Here is a 16,519-nt window from a genome sequence, read left to right as displayed (position 1 = left end):
TCATAATAATAATAGCATGTAGCCTCCAGAGAGGCCTGGCGCAGGTCTTTTGATTTGACACGCGTAGGCAGTCTGCGCGTCGTGAAGAGAATCATCCGGGACTACTGTGCCTAAAGGCCAGCACAATAACTACTTAGCCATGGAGCCACCTCCATAGCTTAGGCGGCAGCGCGCCGGCCTCTCACCGCTAAATACCGCGATTCAAATCTTGCACACACTATGTAAGACAAAGCGGAGGCTGGGGACAGGTTTGTCTCCAGGTTTTCTGTGACATCAACATGTTATTGCCCTAGGAGTGTGTAACAGGCTTCAACAGTTAGCCGATTTCCTATCCTCGCCACTAGATAGGGACTTCAGTCAAATAACTGCTTAGTAATGCAGACTCCTCCAGCATTTGCTTGGTAACATCACTGTTTATTCACCAAGGAGTTACAGTCTCCGCATTTTCTTGATGGCAACGTTGATCAATCAGGAAGGATAATAATAATAATAATAATAATAATAATAATGATAATAATAATAATAATAATAATAATAATAATAATAATTGGGGTGGGGGGCCTCAACCCCGAAACGGCGCGTCCCATATGGCTGATAGGGGAAGCTCCTGTAGATATGCAGGACAGGTGTGAATAAGGCTTAGCCAAATAAGCACCCGCGGATCAACTGAGGTAAACAGAGAAATGGTCAACGGCTTCGACGGCAGAAGAGGACATATCCCAATGGCAGAGAAGGCGGAAGAACCGAATCAAACCCACTTCGCGTCTGACTTGTAGCAAGCGGCAAGTGGTCAGCGTCTGATTACCAGAGGTGCGGCTGTAAATATGCTCCAGGAACTAACAATCCCTGTTTCTACACTACTAGCGAAAGCTAGAAGATTGCTTACAAGCAGACATGACTCGTACAAGTAAAGACAAAATTACCCCAGGTGGACAATTCACCCACTCTAAAGTGGCAACCAAGCATTCGGAGTCTGGGGAGCTTGGGCGAATACGAGAGAGCAAGTCGGAGTGCTCTGATAAACTTCCACGAAAGACTCACACTTTCATTGGCACATTCAACATTCAGACACTGATTCAAACATGAAAACTGCACAATCTCACAACAGAACTTACAAAGCAGAAAATCCAAATTCTGGCCCTACAAGAAACACGCTTCACCGATTCAGAAACGATGGATTACAATAATTATAGGATCTTCAAAAGTGGAACAGACAAGAAAATTGGTAAAGGAGCAGCATTGTTAGGAATGGCCTTCTGTGTAGACAAAAAAGTTTTGGATTCAGTAATAGAGGTGAAACCCATCAACAATAGGCTTATGACCTTAAGAATCAGGCATACAAACAAAAAATACACCTTTATTAATGTGCATGCACCAACAAATGGAGACAATAAAAAGGAGCTTGAAAAAACAGAAAGATTCTGGGAAGAACTTGAAACAGAAATGGCCAAAATCCCAAAAAATGATGTGAAAATTCTACTCGGTGATTTCAATGCAGAGCTTGGCATGGAATACAAATGCAGGAGGACAGTGGGAGACTATCCAGCCCACAGATTCACCAATAAAAATGGCACACGCCTCGTTGAGTTATGCCAACAAAATAACCTCAAAATTATGTCAACATCAATCCGGAAGAATCCCAAAAAGCAAAAAACTTGGCGATCACCCATCCATCATTTAGGAGAATTTCAGATTGACCATGTGGCAATATCATATGATTACCAAAAGGAAATTCATGATGTGCAAGTGCGCAGAGGTGCTAACATCGATTCGGATCATTATTTAAGCAGAATCAAAATTAAATTCACACCCAAAGGGAAATTCAACAGGAAAACATCGGTGATTCCAAAATTTGATCTACACAAAATCAAGGACTCAAAAATTTCAGAAGAATGGAAAAAACGACCTGCAGAGAGCTGGGAGAATTTCCAGACTAAAATCATCGAAACGGCGAAGGACCTAATCCCTCTTCGCAAAAAACCAAAACATCCTTGGTGGAATCAAGAATGTGAGACCGCACTAGAAGAAAGGAAAAAGGCATTTCAAAACTACAATTGTAACAAATCAGAAGAAACACAGAAGAAATTCTTCGAAGTTCGCAAGCATGTATCCAAGATTTTAAGACAAAATAAACGGAAATACGTCAATGACCAACTGAATTCAATTGAAGACAACTTCAAAAATTACAACACACACGATTTCTACAAGACCTTCGCGAACCAAATTAAAGGATATTCCCCACAGAACCTTTGCTTTCGGAAGCAAGATGGTAAATTAGCCTTGACAAATAAGGAAAACTGCCAAGAATTAGCTACATATTTTTCACAGGTTTTAAATTGTCCAGAACCCAAAAAGAGATTCCCGAAAGTACAGCCAGAAATCATACCGGAAAATTCGTCACCACCAACTCAGGAAGAAATTCATTCACATATCAAGAAACTTAAAGACAACAAAGCATCAGGGGAAGACGGAATTGTAGCTGAACTTCTGAAAAATTTAGGCCCACATTCACTCAGCGAAATTACACAAATAATCCTAAACATTTGGCAAACCGGAAAGCTCCCGGATGACTGGAAGATTGCTCTAATCCATCCACTACATAAAAAAGGCAGCAAGTTAGACGTAAACAATTACAGAGGAATCTCACTTGTATCAGTCACATACAAAATACTATCAGCCTGTCTCTTGCATAGAACACAACAACAATTGGAACCCAAATTATCAGAATTTCAAGCAGGATTCAGACCAAACAGGTCATGCCCAGAACCAATTTTAACCCCAAAACCATACTTAAACTACGAGCCCTCAGACAAAAGCCTACAGTATGCACATTTGTAGATTTCAAAAAGGCATATGATTCGATAGACAGACCCTCACTATTCCAAATTCTAGAGGAGAGATGACTAGATCCCAAAAACCCTAGAACTCATAAAACATACACTAACGGGCACAAAATCTAAAGTGAAATTTATGGGAGAAATTTCAGAACCTTTCGACATTCAAACAGGTGTGAGACAAGGTGATGGACTCTCTCCTATTCTGTTCAACGTCGTCCTAGACAAGGTTATGGAAGAATGGGAGAAGGAACTCAAGAAACGTGAATCTTGGAAACCGATCCGATTGGGCTTTCCCAAAAACATCCTCTACGTACCATACCTCGCATTTGCGGACGATCTGGCGATTTTAACAGAGGATGAGGAAACTGCCATCAAGCAGCTTGAGATACTTAAGGAATCTGCAGAAAAAGTGGGACTACAGATTTCATTTGAGAAAACTAAATTCTTCTGTTCAAAGACAGTTATCACGAGCCTGAGAACAAAATACGGTAAAATTGACCGGGTCTCGTACTTTAAATACCTCGGAGAATTCATCGAACCAACAGGCCTTGAGAAGATCTCACAGCAAAACCGTCTCCAAAAAGTCAAGAAGGCATTAGGGTTAGTTCAAGACATCTACAACAAAAAAATGCATGTCAAGACAGACAAAAATTCGGCATTACAACACAGTCATAAAACCAACAGTCCTTTACGCAAGTGAAACATTGTCACTTAACAGTAAACAAGAATTAGAAGAAATAAAAAAGCAAGAGAGGAAGATCATCAGGAAAATCCTAGGAGCAAGATATACCCAAGATGGTTACAGGCTACAATCAATCAAAACAACAGAAAAAGTTTCAAACATTGAAATTGAGATTAAGAAAAGACGAATGAAATTATTTGGACACCTCACAAGATTACCAGAAGATTGACTGTCAAAAAGGATATTAAATTATATTAGTTCACTTAAGAATTCAACACCTTGGCTGGACGAACTTCGAAAGGACCTAAAAAGCGCAAACATATGTGCAACAGACATTTTAGAAAGAGACACCTTCAGACACAAAGTCAACAAGTGGGAAGTTACATCAGAGCAACTAAAGCAAAAACAGTGCAGACCGAAATGGTCGGAAGAACGTAAACAAGCCTTCTCAGAGAGAATGAAAGCCTATTGGAAGAACAAGAAGAACCCAAAGAAAGCTTGATTGAGTTGTTTGCTTAACGTCTTCCATTATTGGGAGAATACGCTAATAATAATAATAATAATAATAATAATAATAATAATAATAATAATAATAATAATAATAATAATAATAATAATAATGCAGTGTGATACATGTCCCAGCATTTGCTTGGTGACAACGCTGATCATTTATTTATTTATTTATTTATTTATTTATTTATTTATTTATTTATTTATTTATTTATTTATTTATTTATTTATTTATTTATTTATTTATTTATTTATTTATCTGAAGGTACACAGGTATTACACCCAATTAAGTACCTTCTTGACATTCAGTATCATTGTGTATCTATGACGATAAAGTTTAAGAAAAAATTAAAATCAACAAAAAACAAATTAGGACAAAATTAACATTATATATGACACCATTTACATTTGAAAAGAAATCACACGGTAATGCAAAGCAAAAAACAATACAAAAACAAAGAAACTTAGAACACGATTGAGCACACTGGGAAATATGGTGAATACCAGAAAGGAGGAATTATCAAAAATTCACAAATTGTAAAGGTAGGCTTCTAGTTTCTTATTAAATTCATTATCCGATTTGGGGAAAATGTCGACTTCTTTTATTACAGTATTATAAAGCGTTGTCATTTTTACGAAAGGTGAATTTGACTGATGTAATGTTTTTGACCTTTGAACTTGAAATAATTGGTGCTGACGTGATCTTGTCTGCCGAACACGGAATGAAATGTGTTTTAACAGGTCCAACGAATCAAATCGTCCTATTAAAATTTTTCTTAGTATTTGTAGAGAAATTACGAACCGTTAGGTTTCCAATGAAAAAAATGGAAATATACTCCTTAATAACAGGGTTGATGTGTCGAAAGGGCAAAAAGTATTAAAAGTTTTGAAATAAAGACATTGTAGGAACTTGTTTTGTACAATTTCAATAGCATTCACTTGTTGCTTTGTATACGGGCTCCTAATTATTATATAATATTCCAGTATTTTCTGTACTTAGGTAATATATAATTTATTCAGTACAGAGGGCTGGGTAAATGGTCTCGAAGTTCTTATAAAAAACCCTAGCATTCGGTTAGCATTCTTTGTTATTGTATTGTATGATTGTTGAATGTTAGCTTACCGTTAAAAATTATACCAAGGTCCTTAAACGTTAAAACCCTATCCAATTTTCCCCCTCGTATATGATAGGCTGAGATTCCTTCCTCCTGGTAAACGTCATGTGTTTACATTTACTAACATTCAAAGAAAAATTATATTAATATCACACCAAGAAATGACATTATTAATGTCCTTTTGCAACTCGTCCTGGTCTTGGTGGTCGATAATGTATTTGTAAAGTTTCAAATCATCTGCAAAATGTAAACAGTTAGAGTGACAAATATTGTCTGGTAAATCATTAATTAGAATTAAAAACAAGAGAGGTCCAAGGTTTGAACCTTACGGAAAACCAGAAGGACTGATAAAATTATCTGAAATTCCTTTGTTAAAATAAACAAACTGCTGTCGATGTTTTAAATATGAACACATTAACTGCAACAACTGTTTACAAAAACCAAACTTATACATTTTTGTAATTAAAATTCTATGGTCGACTTTATTGAATGTTTTTTCGAAATCCATATAAACAACATCAGTCCTTCCGTTGGTATTTATGCTCTCATACAAATTTTGAGTATAGCCCAAAAGAGTGGTGATAACTGATCTGTTGGGTACAAATCCATGTTGAAATTCAGATAGAGCAATCTTAACATGGTTATAAATCTTGTGGTGCAATATATATTCGTATACCTTGGCTACGGCATTGATAATATACACTGGACGATAATTAGATATCGTTACAAAACTGCCTGTCTTAAAAATGGGCGTAGCTTTAGCGACTTTCCATTTCACAGGAAAGGATGAAGTGCGAATAGAAAGGTTAAAATGAAAGTTAATTGATTAGCCAATAAATCGGCCTAAGCCCTAATTATATATGGAGGTATGCCATGAGGACCACGCGATCTTTTAGGCTTTAGTTTACCATTAATAGCCTTTTTTCATCTCTTCAACAGATATCTCGCTGACATGTAATACATCAACAGAGGGAAATAGATGAAAATCATCCAAAGCCAAATTATCCAATAAATAGTTAAAATCTGAGCTGACCTAAACCCACGAAAAATATCGAGCATAGCCATGAACATTACCGCCCTCGTAGCTCTCACCATTGTACTCAAACGTAGTTCCTCCTGATCTCGTGAGTCGCTTATTTTTAATGCGCCTCCAGAAATGTGTTATATACACATTTTAAAGTTACCTCTAATTTACTTATGTAATCTCGATATGCGGAATATATTTTTACTTTCAATTCAGATCTGAGCTGTTTGAATCGTTCGTCATAGTACCTGAAGTATTTCCTTTTTTTTGGCACACTTCCTTTTTTGATTATCTGAATGATATCGTGATTAAACCAGACTGTAAATTATGATTTTTTTAATTACTTGACCCGTAGGTATGCAATTATTGAAGTCATCTGCAAAATGTAAACAGTTAGAGTGGCAAATATTGTCTGGTAAATCATTTTCTTTTTGCTATTTGCTTTACGTCGCATTGACACAGATAGGTCTTATGGCGACGATAGTATAGGAAAGGCCTAGGAGTTGGAAGGAATCGGCCGTGGCCTTAATTATGTTACAGCCCCGGCATTTGCCTGGTATGAGAATGAGAAACCACAGAAAACTATCTTTAAGGCTGCCGACAGTGGGACTCGAACCCACTATCCCCCGATTACTGGATACTGGCCGCACTTAAGCGACTGCAGCTATCGAGCTCGGTGGGTAAATCATTAATTAGAATTAAAAACAAGAGAGGTCCAAGATTTAAACCCTACGGAACACCAGAAGGACTGATAAGATCATCTGAAATTCTATTCCATGATGTAAATCTTCAGATACAAGAGAAAATTCCTCACGTTTTACGTCAACTACGAAATTGCTCAGTACAAGATCCAGCGTCCTAGAATTGTAATTAAGAATATTATTGTACGACCTTAAACCTTAATATGATACAAACTGACCCAATCTTTTACCAGTCAAGGGGTTGAATAATAATTGTCGTGCAGTGTGATACAGCTCCCAGCATTTGTTTGGGTCGTAGATGGTTGGGCAGCCTCATTAAACTAGATCCTCTGAAATCCATTAATGCAGACCATTCAGCTGAGGAGACGAAAATCATTTACTAAGGAGTTGGGACAATAATAATAATTGTTGAAAATTTTTAAAAAGCAGTAAGCTGTTAATTATTTTTATTATTTAATTATGTTATTGTACTGTGTATAAGATCGTAAGTCTACATAGTCAAGAAGCGACAATCTTTGGTCGTTCCTGACATCCGGTGACGTGACAACCTGTTACTTGCAGACGCACGCACATTTTCTCACGACACCACCTAACGCACAAACATGCTCTCCCTGCTTGACGATCTGTGACCATAACATTTAATACTGAGATGAGGATTGACATAATACTATTAAGGAAGGGACACCGGAGATCGATTCTTGACGATGACAATATAAAAATGACTGTGGAATGTGCGATACAATAATCTCTGTTGTGCGATCAATGACTGAGTTATTCCTACCGACACCCAGCACTTTCCTATCCCTTCGCCCTCATAACACTTTCCTGTGTCGGTGCGACGTAAAGCCACTAGCAAAAAAATGTATAATTATTACCGTGTTTCAGTTTCAACTCACTGCAAAGAGAAACGGATATCTTCCCTGACGACAGATATAGCAGATGCTGTCCCTGCTCTCTGAAAGAGTAACAACATTCTTATTGTTATTACCGAGCGTGTTCGGCCGTGGACACGAGAGCAGGCAAACAAGCCGGCACTCTAACGAACATCTGTATATATGTAAAGATATTGTAACTAATAACTTTAGTACAGTTGCAGATCTGCAGTGAAAACTGTGTTCCAGCAACACAACACGAGAGGGACATCGCCAGGTTGAGGAAGATAGCCCCTTACAGCACTTAAGGCTTGGCTCTTAATCCCCTTCTCCAAAATGATACTTGGCACCAGGGACCACTGGCTGCTGGACAGTGGGACGAACCTGTGGCCCAAAGCCCAGGTGCTAGTGGACCCGAGCCGATCCGGCAGTAACAAGAAGGACTGATCCCCATAATCATTGACAATTGGAAGGACATGGTTATGATTGCATGACATATTCCTAACTAATACAACCTCTGGACTTTTCCAGCCCACATCCTTGCATGTGCTGTCAAAATTACTCACTTTTTACATGTAGGCTCCTTCTCTTCTTCTACATATGTAGTTTTCCCTGACCCATAATACCACACCTTAACACCACCTTACCAACACAAACTAACGTCGTGGTAGCGAGCCAAACTCGGAAACCGGCAGATATTCCTTGCAACACTTCCCACTCTTCTCTGTTATATCTTTTCTCCTTAGAAATAAACAGTATGTCGGAAGCAATGTAGACTGAGCTGATAGCCATACGGGGGGAACGGCTTTTCCCCCCCGAAAAAACTCGAAACACTTTGTCGCTCTCTCGTAAGAGAGAGGTGGCGATGCATGGCTTCTTAACCGGGCAATATTTTTGGTAGATGACTCATCGTCAAGGCGGTGGACCTCTAGGGAGAGAAAGAGAGAGAGCAAATCTCCCACTCACCCATCCCTTATATTTGGTAAGGGTCTAGGAGGAGATGACCACTTCTCCACCCTCCCCCTGAAGAAAACAAAGCAAAAACCTCGGTTCCCTAACCTAACTCAGCCTCTCCAAGATGGCGAGTGTGAGATAAGGCTTGCTCTCTTATTGAAAATCCGCGCCTAGCACGTGGGTATGTTAGTAAACAAGAGTACGTGGCCTAGTTAGTACAGAAAAGCACGTGGAGTGAGTTTACGCCCCTCCAAGATGAGGTCTGTGATGTTAGGCTTGCTCTCTTATTCAAAATCTGCACCTCGCACGTGTTGATATTAGTAGAGATGAGCACTTGGTTTGTTTGTAAACAATGGGTAAATGACCTTGCCAGGGGTGAATGAGCTCGTGGGAAAATGCGGGTGGGGAGTGGGAGTTCATGAGGACAACAAAGTTGAAAAAGCCTAAAAAATGGTTCGTATGTTAGCGAATTTTTATAGAGACGTAAAGGTTGAGTCTACCAACTTTAGTGCGGATAAACTTTCGTCAAGAGAATTACACTTAACTGGAAGTATGGCATGATTAAACGATTAAAATGTAATATAGTACTGGGTTTGCTGCGACGGCCCCCATTCAAATTACACACCTTTCCTACGCAGTAGGTTCAAGGGCGCCGCCCTGTTAGCGAAGTTAGGAATAAATTTCCTGAAGAAATTCACGATGCCTATGAATCTAGCGATTCCTTTGATGTCCTTAGGAGGCTTGCAGTCACGGATAGCCTGTGTACTGGAATGGTCTATGAAAACACCATCGGGCGACACAATATGCCCTAAGAACGACATAGAAGACTTAGCAAAAGCTATCTTTGATAATTTAACAGTCAACCCAATCTTCCGAAGGCGATTGAGAACTTCCTTCAGATGATCTAAGTGCTCTTCGAAGGTCTCTGAAAATACGACGACATCATCGAGGTAATGATATATTCTAATTTGATATCAGAGAGGACCCTATCCAGCAGTCTGGTAAGAACAGCTGCATCCGTTTTGATTATATGCCTGGTTAAGGTCTAAGATGGTAAAGAACTTAGCCTTACGAAACCGTGAAAAACATGAGTGAAGATACGGAAGGAGCACGGGTTGAAGTACGACCTTACGGTTTAAAGCCCTGTAATCAATGACAGGCCTGAAACCACTTTGGGGTTTCGGTACAAGAAAAATGGGCGATTAATATGCAGACGTGGAAGGTAGAATAATACCATCTTTCAACATCTAATCTATTATTTCCTTAAGAGGCTTCATTTTAGGTGGCTATAGTCCATACGGAGGAAACCTGATTATAATAGAATCAGTTAACTCAATCTTATATTCAATAAGGTCAGTAAGGCCAAGGGTATCTAAAAATACATCAGGAATGGACTGACACAGCCTTCTAATACGTTCAGCCTGCTCCTCAGGTAGATGCCTAAGATCTAACGACATCTCACTCTCGGTAGGCAAAACAAACGAACATGACACAGAATTACATTTCAGAAGGGGAATATTTCCGTTAATAGCAAACTTGAAGGTGAACTACTTGCTCTGAATATCGAGCACAAGACCCGTATTAGACATGAAATCAGCCCTCAATATTACAGGTCAAGACAATTGTTTAGCTACAAACAACTCAACTTTCCATGTAAACTTTGAAATGTTTACTTTAGCATAAATGATACCTAAAATTTCTAATTGAGATGAGTTAACCGAAACACATTTAACAGAAGAGGAACAATAGTGTGGAAATTTACAACAGGTTTTTAATTTAGAATACCACTCTTCAGAAATAATGGAACTCACACTTCCTGAGTCTAATATGGCCGTGACTGGTTCGTTATTTACTTCAAATTTCAGAAATGGCACGAATCCTGTGGTCTCTGTCGCAATTATGAGGCATTCCCTAGTGCCTCCAAATGATAAATTAGATAAAGTTTTATCCTTAAATGATTCGTTCCCTAATCTAACTGGGGCTGAGCCTAGGGAAAGTTAACGTTGCGACTCAGCCAAGGACGCTAGTCAATTCCTATCACTTGTATTCGAGGAAGCATCACCAGAAGTCGAAAAAGATGGTGTGCTGTTGCTGGAAGTGCAATTCTTAGCCAGATGGGACAATTATTATTATTAAGCGTATGGAATTTACAAAATGGACAGGTATATACAATGTTATACAGAAGAAAAACCTACAATGAATACATGACAAGTAGGGAACAATTACACATGGATATTTAAATTGCTTATCCACTGCACTAGGGATTATGAGACATCCGCAAAGTCTTTTCGGTCTCCACCATAAGCACGCAGAGGGCATTCATCCATTATATGATGCATGGTCTAGACTAAAGCACCACAATCACCTGCTGGAGAGTCCCTGAAGCCCCACTGGTGAAGGCACAATTATTGCGAAACCTGTTTAGTGATGCCCACGTTCTTCTTTGGCAAACTGAAACCAGCTGGGGCGTGGTTTGGATTAAAGAGGCTTGGCCACTCCGGAGCTGTACGAAACCATTGCTCTTTCCATTCCTCTTTTAAATTGAAACCAGCATCCATTAGATTCTTAGCTATTTTCATTGGTGGCTTACGGGATTTCAGCCTTTGTCTACAGAGATCTGCAACATCTCTGTGGATAGGTAGAGTTTGATTGGACATGATCTTATCATGTTGTTGAACAAGGGCTCTTGAACGTTGCAGGTTTGGTGGAGCAATTTGGGACAGGACTGGCAGCCAGTGCGTTGCAGTAGGCTTCAGAGTACCAGAGATGATACTAATGGTGGTGTTAAGTTGTACATCGACTTTCTTCACGGGGCAACTGTTAAGTCATACTGAAGAGCAGTATTCAGCTGCAGAATACACGAGGCCAAACGCAGTATGTCGTAATGTGTCCGTTGAAGCACCCCATGAAGTTCCACACAATTTAAATACAATATTATTACGTGATCTCAACTTAGATCCGAGGTTTTCAAGATGCTTTCTATAAGATAGGGTTCGGTCAAGCGTTACCCCGAGGTACTTTGGATTAGGATTGTGCTTTAGCACTGAGCCACTGAAGCATACTTGGTGTTTTGTTTTGAATTAACGTTGCTCACGTCCGCAGGATTTACCTGCACATCGGCCGGCACGTATTCTAAGCCTTGGGAGTCTTTCATATTCACGTTGTTCGTTGTGCTTCACATTCTTTTACCGATATCTGCAATCTCCGAATCGTCAAATTGTTCCCTTTTAGTTTCCGATTAGTGTTAACGTAGGATGATTACCTAGAATTACTTCCTATTAAAACAGAAATCACCGAGCAAGTGGCTTAACGTAGCCGACAGCTTGCATTTGGACTCCACTGTCGGAAGCCCTGAAGATGGTTTTCCCTTTCACACCAGCTTGTAGCTTAATTAAGGCCACGACCTCTTTCTTCCCCTTTCCTGTCCCATCGTCACTATACTACTTATCTCTGTCGGTGCGAATAAACCAAATTGTAAACAAAAATGCACAGTTATATCCCGTCAGGCATGCAACTCATTATTATTATTATTATTATTATTATTATTATTATTATTATTATTATTATTATTATTATTATTAGAGAATGATGTGTACATGACAATCAAAATATACAAACATAATACGAAATATGCAAATATACAATTTGGTGATAGCATCAGGACTTCACGTTTATATTTTAATGTCCAAATTTTCTATCCAGGTAATCACTTCCGGTGTTACTTCAAAGAATTCCTCCGCAGAACCAGAAAATTCCCCTAGGGGGCACTCTAGAACTATGTGCTTGATAGACTGTGCTTGAGCACCACAGTCACAGCAGGAAGAATCTACCTATCCCCACAGATGTAAGGCTGCGCCAGTCCTCCGAACACAACATCGGATCCTGTTCAAGTTGATCAAATAGCCCGGGGCAAACTGAAGCCAGCCAGTTTCATGCTGGGGTCGGAGATATCACATAAGCCGCTGGGAGACGACATCCTCCACTCTTCTCTCCAGGCATTCCTGGGATTGAACCGAGGACATGACAGGTCAAAAGCTGCCTTCCACGCTGATTGTCTGGATTTCAGCCTAGTTGTAGTGTGCTGCTTTATATCTTGATGTATAGAAAGGCCCTCATTCTTCACTATTCTCCACCATAAGCTAGTAAGTGCTTGTTGTCCCCTTATATGAGGGGGAGAGATGTTGCAAAGGACAGGTAGCCATTGCACTGGAGTTGAGTACAGCGTGCCGGATACAATACGCATAGCCTGGCGAAGTTGGATATCAATTAGGTTGCAGTGTGAGCTACTCAACCATACTCCGGCACAATACTCAGCTGTAGAATACACCATGGCCAAGGCGGTAGTTCGCAAAGTACTGGCGTCAGCTCGCCATGAAGTTCCAGCTAACTTGCTCAGCAGGTTATTCCGGATCTTAAGTTTGGCGGCTCTCAGCGATCTGTCTAACGTTACACCTAGGTATTTTGGTGTACTATTGTATTTCAAAAGTTGATTCCTGAACCATATCCTAGGTTGATAATGTAGCTTCTAAGTTGTTGAGATGGAATGCGGCTACTTCCGTCCTCGAAGGACTTGGTTGAAGTCTTCAATTCCTAAAGTATTCATCCATCACCCGTAGATCTTCAGACAGTATATCCTCAGCCTCCTTGAAAGTATATCTCTGTACTGTTAGGTTTTTATCATCAGCATAAACGAATTTTGGGGCTGTAGTTTCTGGAATATCATGGATGTACAAATTGAACAGTACAGGGGCCAAGACTGAACCCTGCGGTAAGCCGTTATTCAATTTGTGAAATCTACTCCTGGAATTTTCAGAGAATACCTGGAATAATCGATTACTCAATACGTTATCAATGAGAGTAATCATCTTAAAACAAGGTAAATCTTGATGAGCTTCAGGAGGTGACCCTCTCTCCAGACAGAGGGCCTTGACAGATCAAGGAAGACAGAGCCATTTTTAAAAATCTTCTCGAAACCAATCTCCAGATATGATGTTAAGGCAAGGACTTGGTCAGTACAGTCTCGCTTGGGGCGGAACCCAGCTTGCTCTATTGGGATCACGTGTTCAATTGCAGGAGATATCCTTTCCATTAGTTTATATGTAACACCCAGTAGCAAAATTGGCCTGTAGCTCTGGAGTAGAGAAGGGTCCTTTCCTGGTTTAAGTATCGAGATGATTTTGCTTCTCTTTAATACTGGGGTACACGTCCACAGTGCAGTATACTGCTAAAGAAGGACGCCAGTCAGCGTACAGTTGCGGGGCCACATTTCTTCAGTAGCTCTGAATATACACCATCAAATCCAGCTGCTTTGCCATTCTGGAGGAACTGCAGGCCACATTGTACTTCCTCGGGAGAAAATGGTCGGGAGTAGATGGTGTGAGGTTCAGCTTCTTGTCTTAACCGCTTGAACTCAGATATAATTTTTCTGGTGTATTTCTTATCTTTCATGGGACTGGATGAGAAGACAATGTAGTTGGCAATTTTCTCTAAATTTATACATGATCGTTTTCTAGCTGGCTTGTTTGATGAGTCCAACTTTCGGATAAGTGACCAAGCTTTCCGGCTTGAGTGAGTAAAGCTGAGTCTTTCAACAGTTTTGTTCCACTTTTCTTTCCTGCCACTGTCCAAGGATGCCAGCAGTTCAGTAGCTTTCTCATGACTGTTGTCTTGTTCGTACTCTTTGTATATGCGGCTAGTCTCCTCACTCCACCCAGGTATGTAATCTTTAAGGAATCCTCTCGGAATACTTCGCTTATCAGCAGCTTTGATTAGTCCCAAGAAACGAACGTAGTTCTCAGGAGATGGTTTTACCCATCTTATGTTAGCATCAGTGTACGAGGAGTACAGTTTCCAGTCAGCTTTCTGAAAATTCCACCGAGCTTTAGGTGTTGATCTAACTTTTGGGATTTTCAGACCGATTTTGTAGATTATGCGCCTATACCGGCTTCGTGGTAAATCGTTCAATACTTTCCTTTGGGTTTGTGAAGATTGGGTCATTAGTCCATGTGACATAAAACACAAGTCTGGAGAATAATAACGAACCCATCGTGCTGAATGGAATGCACCTTTGTCCTTGGCGTCATATACCAGTGTCAGGTTATTAATGTCTATCCAGTGGAAAAGTCTATTGCCATTCTCATCGCTATCCATATAGCCACGTAATGAATGATGGCTGTTAAAGTCACCTAGGATAACACCATTTTCGGTGGATTTTAGTGTGATAGGGTCTGGCCAGTTAACCATGGGTTATTTGTGAACGTTCGTGATAGTAATATTTTGAACCTTGACAGATGTGGTGAAGATATTATGCATGGAGTCTGGTGGCAGAACTTCATAGTTGTCAATATCGTTCTTCATATAGATGGCGATGCCGTATTCAGGGTGGTGAAGTCCGGTAGTTGGTTTGTACCCAGGTATTTTCCCCTGGTAATCAGTTGATGTTCATCTTCATAATGAGTTTCCTGTTGCACCAGATTATCAACAGAACGATCCAGAAGTATCTTGGATAGGTATTCACTTTTGGCTCTACTTATACCCTCAATGTTTAGTTGACAGATGGTTAATTGAGGGCCTAGTGTCCATGTGTAGAATGCTGCGCCCTGAAAAGGGCTAACTCTCATTGCCGTGAGGTCGACGAGAACAGTACGGTGCCATCTAGTCTCTGTTGCTCGCTTAGCACCACCCGGGGGTCACGTGTAGGGCAATGTGAGGTTAAACCTTCGGACGTGATCAACTTCAACCCCCCCAATTGAGTGTTGAAAACACCTCAGGGATATAAGCTACGAATTCTAAGTAAATAAAATGCAATGCAGTATTAGAATATATTCTATATTTATTCCTAAAAATTACAATAATTTTCTTAATCAGCGTTATCCGGTCGATTAGATTAGCAGTTTCCGGTTTTATACCATTACAGCACTAATGTGAGTCAATGCACAGTTTCAGTTAAGCCCCTATAATTGCATTCGGTGTGGATAAAGAGAATACCTGAGGGTAATGAACCACGGAACACATTACAGAAAGAATTATATAAATAAGTTTATTTGGCTAGCATCTCAATTAAAAACGAATTAAGAAACAAGCGATTTTAGGCTGTTTCTCCGGAACTGCATTTAGGCCGGAAGTGATTTTCGAAATTCGTACTTTTAGTCTGATATTGCTCTCCAAGACTCACAATTCAAACCATACCGGGCCCTTTAGCCCTTCAACTTCCGGCACAATTGAGGCAATGGATTACTTTTGCGTTTTTCGTGGTATGGGGAGCCCTACTTTGTCTGCTAGGAAATGGTTTCAACCTTAAGAAAAACAAATATTAAACAGAAATCACCGTCACCACTGTGGGTGTTACCAGTCCGGTGCGGGCCTCGTAGGACACTTGCCATCTGCCGTGTACAGTTCTATGTGTTAATGTTGTGGGGTCTCAGTAGAGTAGAATCCCGTTAGCCAAAAAGCCACACCAGAAACACAATCTGTTCACAATTCCTGATAATATTAACAATCATATGGCCTGAATTACCCAGTGGAAGCTTTGTAATTTGACGCCATCTGGCTTCTTGCTGGTCATTTTCGACGTTTCCTTTTTACTCAAGGCCTACTTGTTGTTAGAGTGGCCCGAATCTCATTTGGGCGTCTATGGCTGAGTTTTTAAATTATGCTTATGGGTAAACACCCCAAATGTATCACCAGAGATCGTTTACATGCTATTTCATACGAGTGCCGAATGCCGGGCTTGATCCCGCCATTTTGGGAGGATCTACTGTAGTCAGTATCGAGTGGGAAGAGTGTTATCGCCTTCTCCCACACAATCAATGGAGAGGACTCCGA

This window comes from Anabrus simplex, chromosome 11 (assembly GCF_040414725.1).
Source record: "Anabrus simplex isolate iqAnaSimp1 chromosome 11, ASM4041472v1, whole genome shotgun sequence".
Classification (NCBI taxonomy): domain Eukaryota; kingdom Metazoa; phylum Arthropoda; class Insecta; order Orthoptera; family Tettigoniidae; genus Anabrus; species Anabrus simplex.
The sequence above is the reverse complement of the archived record's forward strand: the minus strand, read 5'-3'. Positions refer to the sequence as shown.